Source organism: Hydra viridissima, unplaced genomic scaffold, assembly GCF_058129835.1.
Source record: "Hydra viridissima isolate aposymbiotic clone 2 unplaced genomic scaffold, HvirCarnegie_v1 scaffold_16, whole genome shotgun sequence".
NCBI lineage: Eukaryota > Metazoa > Cnidaria > Hydrozoa > Anthoathecata > Hydridae > Hydra > Hydra viridissima.
Window position 1 is genome coordinate 3,959,478 of NW_028324315.1, and position 13,484 is coordinate 3,972,961.

General features: G+C 34.6%; 2 long non-coding RNA genes, 4 other non-coding genes and 1 pseudogene across 6 annotated transcripts; all 7 read left to right on the plus strand.

The window, feature by feature from the left end:
* The first annotated feature begins 552 nt into the window (after positions 1–552).
* Positions 553–690, plus strand: LOC149877572 (U1 spliceosomal RNA; annotated as a pseudogene).
* A 2,764-nt stretch (positions 691–3,454) lies between these two features.
* On the plus strand, positions 3,455–7,595 carry LOC149877573 (uncharacterized). The gene is made up of 4 exons (XR_016447827.1): positions 3,455–3,587; positions 3,820–3,962; positions 5,492–7,102; positions 7,177–7,595. It is a non-coding gene; the product is annotated as an uncharacterized LOC149877573 (long non-coding RNA).
* Positions 5,957–6,148, plus strand: LOC149877574 (U2 spliceosomal RNA). The gene has a single exon (XR_016448237.1). It is a non-coding gene; the product is annotated as a U2 spliceosomal RNA (small nuclear RNA).
* On the plus strand, positions 6,253–6,416 carry LOC149877575 (U1 spliceosomal RNA). The gene has a single exon (XR_016448160.1). It is a non-coding gene; the product is annotated as a U1 spliceosomal RNA (small nuclear RNA).
* A 1,585-nt stretch (positions 7,596–9,180) lies between the features above and the next one.
* Positions 9,181–13,321, plus strand: LOC149877576 (uncharacterized). The gene is made up of 4 exons (XR_016447826.1): positions 9,181–9,313; positions 9,546–9,688; positions 11,218–12,828; positions 12,903–13,321. It is a non-coding gene; the product is annotated as an uncharacterized LOC149877576 (long non-coding RNA).
* LOC149877577 (U2 spliceosomal RNA) lies at positions 11,683–11,874 on the plus strand. The gene has a single exon (XR_016448238.1). It is a non-coding gene; the product is annotated as a U2 spliceosomal RNA (small nuclear RNA).
* LOC149877578 (U1 spliceosomal RNA) lies at positions 11,979–12,142 on the plus strand. Its single transcript, XR_016448161.1, has one exon. It is a non-coding gene; the product is annotated as a U1 spliceosomal RNA (small nuclear RNA).
* Positions 13,322–13,484: the final 163 nt, after the last annotated feature.

A 13,484-nucleotide genomic window follows, 5' to 3' on the forward strand; every position in this document is an offset into this window, starting at 1 on the left:
AGCGACGAGAAAACTACAAATAAAAGGAGCGGACCGCCTCCGACTCCAAGGAAAAAAGACATCAAGAGAATTAACACTTCTTAATGAAAGAAAATTAAAAACACTAAACATTTAATTTTAGTCAAATTTATTTCAAATTTTTATTTTTTAAACGCTATATTGTTAAAACATTATTTTCTATATAACCAAAGGAGGACATAAAAACACGCGAACAACGCTCCATATAAGGCAATAATTTCTCAATGAAATTCGAATTCCAAAAAATAAGCAAATTTGAGACGCTTTTTTGAAGTAATCAACTCTGCTCTCCATTTGAAACTTTTAAACTTTTTCATTTCCTTTTTTTAGAATATTTTCTTTTGGTTACTTTTTCTGGCCTTTTTTTTTCACTTTTTCTTTTATTTTTTTGAGGCCACTTTTTGTTCGCGTCATGATAGTCACGAGATTATATATTTTTCATTTTTTTAATATTGTAAATGGAAACTCGTGTATATCATGACTAGGGTCCGCAAGGCAACTAGCTGGAGGACCCGAAATAAAAATCATAATATCTGATCAACATGGGGCTTCTTCCAGGGTGAGGCTCTTGCATTGCACTTCGCCTGGGCTGACCCCTGCGATTACCGCTAACGTCGGTAACTCGACCGTACAATTTCTGGTAGTGGGGGCCTGCGTTCGCGCTCGCCCCCTTTAAAGATGCAAAAAAAAAAAAACCCTCACTCAGCCCTCTATGAGTTACTGGACGTAAACGAGTATTTGAGAAAAGGTATATTTTATGTGTATTTATATGTTATGTATATATCCTCGAGTGAAGATTTGTCAGTGAGAAGGTAAACAAAGCTTCCTAAAAGTGTAAACACATTTTATTTCGTTCAAAAGTTCTTTGTTGTTGTTGTTGTTTTTTTTTCTTTCTTATAAAATCAATGAAAATCTAGTCGCAAACAGTAAGCGTGATCGAACGGCTGCAACACCAGAAATCATACAATGTGTGGCTGTAATAAAAAACAATAATGGTAACAATTGTTGAAAGAAAAAAAAAATAGTCGCAATAATAAAATTATGATAATAATAGTAAGATTGAAAATAATAACAATCGTAATAATGGTAATAAAAGATGATGATAGCAATAACAGACTAATAATAATACCAACAGCAATGATAATAACGATAATAACAATCGTAATAATCATAAAAAATAAGTAATGGCAATAACAAACTAACAGTAATGATAGTAACAACAATAGTAACAATTTCCATCCATTTTTGTATATTTCATATTGGATTCTGGTATATTTTTTGACTTGTAGTTTATGACTTGAAAACAGCTATTATTGCATGTTTGGATCAGTTACAGCAAGTCTACAAATCAACTTCGCGTAAGTTTCCAATGCCTTAACAATAATCTTTGAACAGGTGTGTAGCTATGAAATTAGCCTTTGGTATTGTTTAGATTGCCGTTTTGGAACGATTGCAACATAGCCTGAATGTTTGGCAACACACCGCTGCTCGCGATTGTAACACCAAACAACAGCTTGTTTAACTTCTTCGTCGTTGCGAACAGCTAGCTGCAAACGACGAGGAATGATCCTGGCTCTCTGGTTATCGCGTGCAGCATTACCAGCTAGCTCTAACATTTTCGGCGGAGAGGTTTTCAAAAACTCCAGCTAAGTAGATGGTGCGCCTAAACCGATGAGATTAGACACGACCAACAGGAAACTGAAGAAAGCCACTCTTAGCCTTAGCTTTTCCACCTTTTCCACGTGCTTACATTTTGTTTTCTACTGAAAACAGACTGACAGACTAGAGATCTCGTGCGGCTTTTTGTTAAACAGAAAAGAGTTTTTTGACCAATAGTGAAAAAGAAATAAACAATGCTCAAATGACGTAATCTTTTAAAAACCAATAGAAGTGCGTAGAACGGAAAAGTTATCAAGTTGGAAACCACAAATCTACTTTAAATTAAATCCAGTTGCAATGCAATGAAAACAAAGAAGAAAAAATTTTCACTGCTAAGCTCGTCGAAATGATCTGACGCACCAAAAGCCGGAGGAAAACAAGCGCCAAAGGTGGCAAAAAAAGGCGAGAAGCGCGCTGGTAAGAAAGGCGGAAAAGTCGCTGGAACTGGTGACAAGAAGCGCAAGAGAAAGAGACGAGAGTCTTATGCCACACAAATTTTAAAAACATTATACGCATTAGAAAATGGGTTCAAATGAAAATATCTGTTGCAATCGTTATATTTTATGGAGCAAACATCGCCGAGAACAAATTAGCTGCTAAAATAAAATACTCGAGTTGTTCTAATCCGTCTTAGTCTATGAACAACTGAAAACCTATTTGTTTTTTGTTGTTGTTGTTTTTTTGTTTGACTTGTTTTCTTTCTTCATTTTTTTTTTTTTTTTTCTTTTTTAGAAACGAAAACTATAAGAACTCTATTCCTGCAAAAAAAAAAAAATCAAATTTTAGCAAATTACTATTGGCTCCTAGTATTGTTTGTTTGTCACCATGTTTGTGTGCGTCAAGAATGTATAAATTGCATTGAGAATTGTCAATCAAACCAGAGTCCGATTTTTCTTTTTCATTTCTTCGTTGATGATTATAGAAAGACAAACAGCAGCACATTTCTTCCTTCCAGGCGTTGTATACTTATTTAATTATATTCTTATTGGCGCTTACAAGACAGTTAATGTAGTCTTTTGTGGTAAATTTTAAAACTATTAAGCATTAATTGGATAGTTACGAAATAACGAATGTTGTTAATGCTGGTAAGAAAATACTAATAACAAGGAAGTGGATGCAATGTGCTACCGTTAGTACTAACCATAATTTGATCACAAATGGAAAAGAAAGAAAAGAAAACAAAAAACTGTTTGAATAATTTCTTTTGAATAACGAATGTTTTTCTTTAGGAAGGTTGCAGAAAATAAAAGATTGAGAGAGCTTAACTACTTCTTGATTAGAATATGATCATTTTATGTGCAACTGAGGCAGAACATGGTTTTTACAAATCATTATTCAAATTTAATCATTAGATCTTGCTAAAATTTTTGTTTTTTTGTCATTAAATGCAAAAAATCTAACTTCTGCTTTTTTTTAAAAAAGAATCACACAAAGGCTTTGGCACTAGTATGAAACCGCAAGCTCTAAGATATCTAAAAGCATGCACTATCTTCCGACCATTCGCTGGGCACGGAAAAAACACATACTACATTTTAGTCACTGTGTATTAAGGTATGCATCAAATACTTGCCAATCGTATTTCGTTCATTTCGGGGTTTCGGGAAGGGGAACAATGAAATAAAAAAAAAAAGCCTACGATCGAATGATCGCGTACACTTTTCATCATTTAACTGACAGGTAAACTGAAGGAGTTACTACGCTCCACGAATTTAGTTTAACTTAGTTACTTAGTTACTACGATCTTAGTTTAACAACGGTGTAGTGGTTACGCGCAGTCCTACTAAAGTTTTTGGTGTCGGCCTAGCGTCAAGGAGCCGAAAAGGTGCTTTTGGTTTGTTTCTAATAAAAAAAAAAAAAAAAAAAAAAAAAAAAAATGAAAGAAAAGAGTATCTAAGGCAAAACCAAGACAAGTGAGTTTAGAGGAGTTCCATTTAAGTTTTTATCATTTATCAAGAATGCTTTAAGTAACAAAAAGTACTGCGCTACTTATTTTCAATGTTTTCTACCTTATATTTTAAAACTTGAAGCAGTTTAGCCACTACTGTTTTGTACACTTTACTCTCTCAAGTCTTCAAAAATACTTAAAAGTAGTTCCTGATTTAAAAAAAAAAATAATGCTTAGAAATAAATTTGCATTTTTAGGGGTAGTCACAAGAGACTTTCAGAGTCCGTCTTGAGTTCCTGAAATATCTGTATTAAAATCTGCACTACCACTGCTACTACTGCTACTCACAAGAGCATCCCAGTGAGCGAGGAAAAGTGAGGAGTTCTTCTCGCTCGTATCGGTGAGTGAAACAGAAGAAGCATCTTTCTGAGAATATCTCTTTAGTTTGTTCACAGCTTTATTTCTTTTACAGTTAAACTGACACAAGGCCAACAAATGAATGGTCAATTAGGGATACTTTTCAATGGACAATCTGTACAAGTCCACTTCTTTAAAACAATCCTTTAGTTTGATGAAAGATACGTGACAATTTTTTTTTTTTTAAATGGCATGTTCAATGCACTTTGAATCAAACCTTTTGTTTGGCTTTTTCATAACATGGCTTTTCAATGTTTTACAGAGTTTTTGTTAAAATTAACCCAGCCTCAGGTAGCAAGTCTAAGCATTGAAAATAAAATATCGAAAGTACTGAATTTTGAGTGTACATATGGTTCTGGGGCAAGGTTGGTTAAGGGTTAAGTTAGGTTAGCATCAGACTTGGCTCAATTGTGGCTGTAACTTAATTGTAATTAAATGTATTTTCATGAAGTAATTGTTATTGTATTTTATAAGGTACAGTCACAAGTAATTGTAATGATATGACTTGTAAGTGAATTACAAGTCCAAGTCATTGTAATTCAGTTGCTATTAAAATTTCAAGTAATCCTAATTCAATTACATTTACAATTGAAATTGACCCAAGTCTGCTAGATAGTATTTTTAAATTTGTTCTCCATCAATCCTGAGGTTCTATGATTTAAGCAAATACATTTTTAGGCTTGATTTAGGTTGGGCAGTATGTAAAAAATGTAATATATTAAAAATTTTTAAAAAAAACTTTGCATTGTTCCATTCACCACACTCTGTGAGTTTGTGAAAAATCGAGATAAGATGTGCAAGGCTTTTCATGATTTTCTTCGTTATCTCTGCCATAAATTCATTAGTTGGCCTGACAATCTGCAATTGCTCCATTGCAAAGTTCCCTGCAGTTTTCTGTATGGCTCTGTGGCTATTAGCATGAATAGAAATCAATTTGTTGACATTCCACCTGATTATGATGAAGGCAAGCTATATCTTCCAGTATGGTGCTATCTCTATCAGTCCCATGGTTATCTGTGGTCCAGGACTGAGAGCGCACTGTTTAAATGTCCTAAGGTATTGGCATGACGCATGGATGCATGAATATATGTATGTATGTATGTATGTATGGAAGTTTGTTTGTATGTATGTATGTATGTATGTATGTATGTATGTATGTATGTATGGAAAATTGTATGTAAGTATGTATGCATGTTTGAATGTAAGTATGTATGCGCGTTTGTGTGTATGCATGCATTACTTTTGCTAACATGATGCTGTCAACTGTAATTTAGGGTCATAAGTTTGTCCTTTTCCATTTGTCGTTTGATGTTTTGAGTGTTTTAGGTCACTTTTTTAAATTGTTTTACCTTTTTGTCAGTAAACATTTAAGGAGTTCATTTCTTCCAATAAAATGCTTTGTTTAATTTATATGTAAACTGAAATATTTCAAAAATATTTCTTGCTACTCAGTTTAAAGTCTTAAATTAGTTTACACCGTCCAAATTTTTAAACTTCAACTTTGTTTTTTAGATTTTAGTTTGTGAGAAATTGCTATTTGGGAAAAGTTTGAGGCTAATGACAAACAAATCTTCCTAAGCTCTGCTGTTTTGGTGATGGATTAAAGTACCATCGTTACAACAGATGAAAAGAACATTTAAATACAGAGGTTCTCCAAATGTTTTTTGACAGAAAAAATCTGTCGGGGCGCTAGTATTTTGAGTTGATTTTGGATTGTTCAACTTGGCTTTTGATCGCATTATGCATTTGAATCTGCTGCTGCCCAGTGTTATTTTTAAATCTTGGTTAGTTGGGTTATTTCTGAAAGAAGGTTAAAAAACCCAAATGTTTTAGAATGAAATTGTTGCAGTTTTAGTTTCATACAACGAGCCCATGTTTTCATTGTTCAAACTTACAGTTACCCATCGACTTATTCAAATGCCCACAAGTTTTTTCGTTCAAAGGGAGGGAGCCAGCACACAAATTCGTTGAAAAAGTATCGCTTCTCGGCCTAATGGCTAAGATCAAGTGTAGTATCTGTTCTTATCAGTTTAATATCTGGTACGCCGGCATAGTCCGGCTCATATATTAATCTGATTTTTGGCATTTGGTCAAGGGATCGTAGGTTTACCTCGCCCTGACCGCGGGTTGCCTCGGCGTTGCACTACTGCTGAGTGCGGCCCATTAAAAAGAGAAAAGAAAAAAAAACGGAACGATGCGGTTAGGGTCCAATCAAAAAACCACAATTGCGAAGATTGGGGCACGTCCGAGGCTCCCCACACAACGGGAAAGGCATACTTACCTGACGGGGAAGTAAACCTGATCAACATGGGGCTTCTTCCAGGGTGAGGCTCTTGCATTGCACTTCGCCTGGGCTGACCCCTGCGATTACCGCTAACGTCGGTAACTCGACCGTACAATTTCTGGTAGTGGGGGCCTGCGTTCGCGCTCGCCCCCTTTAAAGATGCAAAAAAAAAAAAACCCTCACTCAGCCCTCTATGAGTTACTGGACGTAAACGAGTATTTGAGAAAAGGTATATTTTATGTGTATTTATATGTTATGTATATATCCTCGAGTGAAGATTTGTCAGTGAGAAGGTAAACAAAGCTTCCTAAAAGTGTAAACACATTTTATTTCGTTCAAAAGTTCTTTGTTGTTGTTGTTGTTTTTTTTTCTTTCTTATAAAATCAATGAAAATCTAGTCGCAAACAGTAAGCGTGATCGAACGGCTGCAACACCAGAAATCATACAATGTGTGGCTGTAATAAAAAACAATAATGGTAACAATTGTTGAAAGAAAAAAAAAATAGTCGCAATAATAAAATTATGATAATAATAGTAAGATTGAAAATAATAACAATCGTAATAATGGTAATAAAAGATGATGATAGCAATAACAGACTAATAATAATACCAACAGCAATGATAATAACGATAATAACAATCGTAATAATCATAAAAAATAAGTAATGGCAATAACAAACTAACAGTAATGATAGTAACAACAATAGTAACAATTTCCATCCATTTTTGTATATTTCATATTGGATTCTGGTATATTTTTTGACTTGTAGTTTATGACTTGAAAACAGCTATTATTGCATGTTTGGATCAGTTACAGCAAGTCTACAAATCAACTTCGCGTAAGTTTCCAATGCCTTAACAATAATCTTTGAACAGGTGTGTAGCTATGAAATTAGCCTTTGGTATTGTTTAGATTGCCGTTTTGGAACGATTGCAACATAGCCTGAATGTTTGGCAACACACCGCTGCTCGCGATTGTAACACCAAACAACAGCTTGTTTAACTTCTTCGTCGTTGCGAACAGCTAGCTGCAAACGACGAGGAATGATCCTGGCTCTCTGGTTATCGCGTGCAGCATTACCAGCTAGCTCTAACATTTTCGGCGGAGAGGTTTTCAAAAACTCCAGCTAAGTAGATGGTGCGCCTAAACCGATGAGATTAGACACGACCAACAGGAAACTGAAGAAAGCCACTCTTAGCCTTAGCTTTTCCACCTTTTCCACGTGCTTACATTTTGTTTTCTACTGAAAACAGACTGACAGACTAGAGATCTCGTGCGGCTTTTTGTTAAACAGAAAAGAGTTTTTTGACCAATAGTGAAAAAGAAATAAACAATGCTCAAATGACGTAATCTTTTAAAAACCAATAGAAGTGCGTAGAACGGAAAAGTTATCAAGTTGGAAACCACAAATCTACTTTAAATTAAATCCAGTTGCAATGCAATGAAAACAAAGAAGAAAAAATTTTCACTGCTAAGCTCGTCGAAATGATCTGACGCACCAAAAGCCGGAGGAAAACAAGCGCCAAAGGTGGCAAAAAAAGGCGAGAAGCGCGCTGGTAAGAAAGGCGGAAAAGTCGCTGGAACTGGTGACAAGAAGCGCAAGAGAAAGAGACGAGAGTCTTATGCCACACAAATTTTAAAAACATTATACGCATTAGAAAATGGGTTCAAATGAAAATATCTGTTGCAATCGTTATATTTTATGGAGCAAACATCGCCGAGAACAAATTAGCTGCTAAAATAAAATACTCGAGTTGTTCTAATCCGTCTTAGTCTATGAACAACTGAAAACCTATTTGTTTTTTGTTGTTGTTGTTTTTTTGTTTGACTTGTTTTCTTTCTTCATTTTTTTTTTTTTTTTTCTTTTTTAGAAACGAAAACTATAAGAACTCTATTCCTGCAAAAAAAAAAAAATCAAATTTTAGCAAATTACTATTGGCTCCTAGTATTGTTTGTTTGTCACCATGTTTGTGTGCGTCAAGAATGTATAAATTGCATTGAGAATTGTCAATCAAACCAGAGTCCGATTTTTCTTTTTCATTTCTTCGTTGATGATTATAGAAAGACAAACAGCAGCACATTTCTTCCTTCCAGGCGTTGTATACTTATTTAATTATATTCTTATTGGCGCTTACAAGACAGTTAATGTAGTCTTTTGTGGTAAATTTTAAAACTATTAAGCATTAATTGGATAGTTACGAAATAACGAATGTTGTTAATGCTGGTAAGAAAATACTAATAACAAGGAAGTGGATGCAATGTGCTACCGTTAGTACTAACCATAATTTGATCACAAATGGAAAAGAAAGAAAAGAAAACAAAAAACTGTTTGAATAATTTCTTTTGAATAACGAATGTTTTTCTTTAGGAAGGTTGCAGAAAATAAAAGATTGAGAGAGCTTAACTACTTCTTGATTAGAATATGATCATTTTATGTGCAACTGAGGCAGAACATGGTTTTTACAAATCATTATTCAAATTTAATCATTAGATCTTGCTAAAATTTTTGTTTTTTTGTCATTAAATGCAAAAAATCTAACTTCTGCTTTTTTTTAAAAAAGAATCACACAAAGGCTTTGGCACTAGTATGAAACCGCAAGCTCTAAGATATCTAAAAGCATGCACTATCTTCCGACCATTCGCTGGGCACGGAAAAAACACATACTACATTTTAGTCACTGTGTATTAAGGTATGCATCAAATACTTGCCAATCGTATTTCGTTCATTTCGGGGTTTCGGGAAGGGGAACAATGAAATAAAAAAAAAAAGCCTACGATCGAATGATCGCGTACACTTTTCATCATTTAACTGACAGGTAAACTGAAGGAGTTACTACGCTCCACGAATTTAGTTTAACTTAGTTACTTAGTTACTACGATCTTAGTTTAACAACGGTGTAGTGGTTACGCGCAGTCCTACTAAAGTTTTTGGTGTCGGCCTAGCGTCAAGGAGCCGAAAAGGTGCTTTTGGTTTGTTTCTAATAAAAAAAAAAAAAAAAAAAAAAAAAAAAAATGAAAGAAAAGAGTATCTAAGGCAAAACCAAGACAAGTGAGTTTAGAGGAGTTCCATTTAAGTTTTTATCATTTATCAAGAATGCTTTAAGTAACAAAAAGTACTGCGCTACTTATTTTCAATGTTTTCTACCTTATATTTTAAAACTTGAAGCAGTTTAGCCACTACTGTTTTGTACACTTTACTCTCTCAAGTCTTCAAAAATACTTAAAAGTAGTTCCTGATTTAAAAAAAAAAATAATGCTTAGAAATAAATTTGCATTTTTAGGGGTAGTCACAAGAGACTTTCAGAGTCCGTCTTGAGTTCCTGAAATATCTGTATTAAAATCTGCACTACCACTGCTACTACTGCTACTCACAAGAGCATCCCAGTGAGCGAGGAAAAGTGAGGAGTTCTTCTCGCTCGTATCGGTGAGTGAAACAGAAGAAGCATCTTTCTGAGAATATCTCTTTAGTTTGTTCACAGCTTTATTTCTTTTACAGTTAAACTGACACAAGGCCAACAAATGAATGGTCAATTAGGGATACTTTTCAATGGACAATCTGTACAAGTCCACTTCTTTAAAACAATCCTTTAGTTTGATGAAAGATACGTGACAATTTTTTTTTTTTTAAATGGCATGTTCAATGCACTTTGAATCAAACCTTTTGTTTGGCTTTTTCATAACATGGCTTTTCAATGTTTTACAGAGTTTTTGTTAAAATTAACCCAGCCTCAGGTAGCAAGTCTAAGCATTGAAAATAAAATATCGAAAGTACTGAATTTTGAGTGTACATATGGTTCTGGGGCAAGGTTGGTTAAGGGTTAAGTTAGGTTAGCATCAGACTTGGCTCAATTGTGGCTGTAACTTAATTGTAATTAAATGTATTTTCATGAAGTAATTGTTATTGTATTTTATAAGGTACAGTCACAAGTAATTGTAATGATATGACTTGTAAGTGAATTACAAGTCCAAGTCATTGTAATTCAGTTGCTATTAAAATTTCAAGTAATCCTAATTCAATTACATTTACAATTGAAATTGACCCAAGTCTGCTAGATAGTATTTTTAAATTTGTTCTCCATCAATCCTGAGGTTCTATGATTTAAGCAAATACATTTTTAGGCTTGATTTAGGTTGGGCAGTATGTAAAAAATGTAATATATTAAAAATTTTTAAAAAAAACTTTGCATTGTTCCATTCACCACACTCTGTGAGTTTGTGAAAAATCGAGATAAGATGTGCAAGGCTTTTCATGATTTTCTTCGTTATCTCTGCCATAAATTCATTAGTTGGCCTGACAATCTGCAATTGCTCCATTGCAAAGTTCCCTGCAGTTTTCTGTATGGCTCTGTGGCTATTAGCATGAATAGAAATCAATTTGTTGACATTCCACCTGATTATGATGAAGGCAAGCTATATCTTCCAGTATGGTGCTATCTCTATCAGTCCCATGGTTATCTGTGGTCCAGGACTGAGAGCGCACTGTTTAAATGTCCTAAGGTATTGGCATGACGCATGGATGCATGAATATATGTATGTATGTATGTATGTATGGAAGTTTGTTTGTATGTATGTATGTATGTATGTATGTATGTATGTATGTATGTATGGAAAATTGTATGTAAGTATGTATGCATGTTTGAATGTAAGTATGTATGCGCGTTTGTGTGTATGCATGCATTACTTTTGCTAACATGATGCTGTCAACTGTAATTTAGGGTCATAAGTTTGTCCTTTTCCATTTGTCGTTTGATGTTTTGAGTGTTTTAGGTCACTTTTTTAAATTGTTTTACCTTTTTGTCAGTAAACATTTAAGGAGTTCATTTCTTCCAATAAAATGCTTTGTTTAATTTATATGTAAACTGAAATATTTCAAAAATATTTCTTGCTACTCAGTTTAAAGTCTTAAATTAGTTTACACCGTCCAAATTTTTAAACTTCAACTTTGTTTTTTAGATTTTAGTTTGTGAGAAATTGCTATTTGGGAAAAGTTTGAGGCTAATGACAAACAAATCTTCCTAAGCTCTGCTGTTTTGGTGATGGATTAAAGTACCATCGTTACAACAGATGAAAAGAACATTTAAATACAGAGGTTCTCCAAATGTTTTTTGACAGAAAAAATCTGTCGGGGCGCTAGTATTTTGAGTTGATTTTGGATTGTTCAACTTGGCTTTTGATCGCATTATGCATTTGAATCTGCTGCTGCCCAGTGTTATTTTTAAATCTTGGTTAGTTGGGTTATTTCTGAAAGAAGGTTAAAAAACCCAAATGTTTTAGAATGAAATTGTTGCAGTTTTAGTTTCATACAACGAGCCCATGTTTTCATTGTTCAAACTTACAGTTACCCATCGACTTATTCAAATGCCCACAAGTTTTTTCGTTCAAAGGGAGGGAGCCAGCACACAAATTCGTTGAAAAAGTATCGCTTCTCGGCCTAATGGCTAAGATCAAGTGTAGTATCTGTTCTTATCAGTTTAATATCTGGTACGCCGGCATAGTCCGGCTCATATATTAATCTGATTTTTGGCATTTGGTCAAGGGATCGTAGGTTTACCTCGCCCTGACCGCGGGTTGCCTCGGCGTTGCACTACTGCTGAGTGCGGCCCATTAAAAAGAGAAAAGAAAAAAAAACGGAACGATGCGGTTAGGGTCCAATCAAAAAACCACAATTGCGAAGATTGGGGCACGTCCGAGGCTCCCCACACAACGGGAAAGGCATACTTACCTGACGGGGAAGTAAACCTGATCAACATGGGGCTTCTTCCAGGGTGAGGCTCTTGCATTGCACTTCGCCTGGGCTGACCCCTGCGATTACCGCTAACGTCGGTAACTCGACCGTACAATTTCTGGTAGTGGGGGCCTGCGTTCGCGCTCGCCCCCTTTAAAGATGCAAAAAAAAAAAAACCCTCACTCAGCCCTCTATGAGTTACTGGACGTAAACGAGTATTTGAGAAAAGGTATATTTTATGTGTATTTATATGTTATGTATATATCCTCGAGTGAAGATTTGTCAGTGAGAAGGTAAACAAAGCTTCCTAAAAGTGTAAACACATTTTATTTCGTTCAAAAGTTCTTTGTTGTTGTTGTTGTTTTTTTTTCTTTCTTATAAAATCAATGAAAATCTAGTCGCAAACAGTAAGCGTGATCGAACGGCTGCAACACCAGAAATCATACAATGTGTGGCTGTAATAAAAAACAATAATGGTAACAATTGTTGAAAGAAAAAAAAAATAGTCGCAATAATAAAATTATGATAATAATAGTAAGATTGAAAATAATAACAATCGTAATAATGGTAATAAAAGATGATGATAGCAATAACAGACTAATAATAATACCAACAGCAATGATAATAACGATAATAACAATCGTAATAATCATAAAAAATAAGTAATGGCAATAACAAACTAACAGTAATGATAGTAACAACAATAGTAACAATTTCCATCCATTTTTGTATATTTCATATTGGATTCTGGTATATTTTTTGACTTGTAGTTTATGACTTGAAAACAGCTATTATTGCATGTTTGGATCAGTTACAGCAAGTCTACAAATCAACTTCGCGTAAGTTTCCAATGCCTTAACAATAATCTTTGAACAGGTGTGTAGCTATGAAATTAGCCTTTGGTATTGTTTAGATTGCCGTTTTGGAACGATTGCAACATAGCCTGAATGTTTGGCAACACACCGCTGCTCGCGATTGTAACACCAAACAACAGCTTGTTTAACTTCTTCGTCGTTGCGAACAGCTAGCTGCAAACGACGAGGAATGATCCTGGCTCTCTGGTTATCGCGTGCAGCATTACCAGCTAGCTCTAACATTTTCGGCGGAGAGGTTTTCAAAAACTCCAGCTAAGTAGATGGTGCGCCTAAACCGATGAGATTAGACACGACCAACAGGAAACTGAAGAAAGCCACTCTTAGCCTTAGCTTTTCCACCTTTTCCACGTGCTTACATTTTGTTTTCTACTGAAAACAGACTGACAGACTAGAGATCTCGTGCGGCTTTTTGTTAAACAGAAAAGAGTTTTTTGACCAATAGTGAAAAAGAAATAAACAATGCTCAAATGACGTAATCTTTTAAAAACCAATAGAAGTGCGTAGAACGGAAAAGTTATCAAGTTGGAAACCACAAATCTACTTTAAATTAAATCCAGTTGCAATGCAATGAAAACAAAGAAGAAAAAATTTTCACTGCTAAGCTCGTCGAAATGATCTGA